The sequence below is a fragment of the Pteropus medius genome, unplaced genomic scaffold (genome assembly GCF_902729225.1).
Source record: "Pteropus medius unplaced genomic scaffold, Ma_sr-lr_union100, whole genome shotgun sequence".
In the NCBI taxonomy this organism is placed as follows: Eukaryota; Metazoa; Chordata; class Mammalia; order Chiroptera; family Pteropodidae; genus Pteropus; species Pteropus medius.
The window spans coordinates 6,405,657-6,407,127 of NW_024348304.1; the positions used below are offsets into that span (position 1 = coordinate 6,405,657).

The 1,471-nt window shown below is 46.0% G+C and overlaps 1 pseudogene; it reads right to left on the reverse strand.

Moving 5' to 3' along the window:
• Nucleotides 1-771: 771 nt before the first annotated feature.
• LOC120616277 (podoplanin-like) lies at nt 772-1,216 on the reverse strand (annotated as a pseudogene).
• Nucleotides 1,217-1,471: the final 255 nt, after the last annotated feature.

The window sequence follows — 1,471 nt, forward strand, 5'->3', positions numbered from 1 at the left end:
CCTTGTCATCTGAAGAATGTGGAGAAAGCAAGTAGGAGCAAACCTTTGGGTCATCAAGTCATCTCTGACAAAGACAGTAAAGCAAGTCTCTGGGCTACCTGGTGGCCACCTGGTGATAAATACAATGGCTTCTCCAAAGTATGGACTTCCTGCTTGTGATCTAAATTAAAAGTCCTGGAAGTTATTTATCTGGCGGTGGGAGGCAGTTGCTCATTACATATTACCCACGTTTAGATTTCTTACTTGGTTATTCTCACCAAGTCGAGCTTTAAAAGTAGACCAAACTGGACTGGAATGTGTACATTTCAGCTGACCAGAAATTGCAAAATGCTTAAGCCATTTGCTGACATAGCACCAGGACTTCATTGGCATAAATATTTTCAGATTCTTTTGCATTTTAACAATAACAGAGAATGGTCTGAACAAAAACGTGAGTACAGTTTCTAACATCGATGGAACTGCATTATCGATCTTAGTTACAAATCGGTGTACGTAGTTTTGCTCCATTTTCTATGCATTTTGTCTTTGAAATCATCGTTTGCAAAATTTGTATTTAAAAAAAAAATTTCATAGGACGAATGATTAGAGGAGCAAGTCTTATGAATTATCTTTCCTTCCCTTACTTTTGACATGTGGGGAGGTTCACCATGGATTTTGAGTGGAGTGGGCAAGCACTTCCATAGGTCAGCTTTTCCCCCGTGCTCAGGGGCAGGGCCATCAGAAACTCACTTTATAAGACACGTTGGCAGAAGGACACAATTTTTTGGCTCTTTATGGCGAGTACCTTCCTGACGTTTTCACACAACCACAGCGATGATCCCACCAACAAATCCAATGGCTAGTAAGATCCCAACTGTGACTCCGACCAGGGTGCCCGTCGCCAAGCCATCTTTCTCAACTATTTTTCGTGTGTCTCTCATGGAGTGACGAATGGCTACATTCGAGGTCGTGGGGCTTCGGCTTTCTTCTTGGGCATGGACTGTGCTTTCTGAAGTTGGAGGACCCTCTCCATGAATGTCTGTGCGCTTCGTACTTGTGGGCACCAAAGCTGTACAGTCAGTGGATTCACAGGGCTCCTCACTGTCACCTGGAGTCATCGGGCCGTCTTCCATACCTGGGGTTATGGCCTGACCGTGTTGGCTGCTGCTGCTGCTGCTGCCGAAACCCAGAGTGATGCTTTTCCCCAAACCAGCAGCATAACTGGCACCGTCCACATCTTCTCAGTTAACGTGTCCCCTTTGGGGCCAAGCGAGTTTCTGTGCTGGGGCAAGGTTAAAGATCCGCAGCCACAGGCCCTTCCTTGCCTGATGGAATGCCAAAGCGGGGGCTGGAATGCGGGGAACAGAAGTTTCAGCATAGGAGGGGTCCGTAAGCTCCCTTCACCTGTGGCAGCTAGAGGAGCAAACTGCAGTTTGAGAATCTTTTCTTGATAATGATATGATACTTGATCTTGGGAAACTGAGGAATCCAT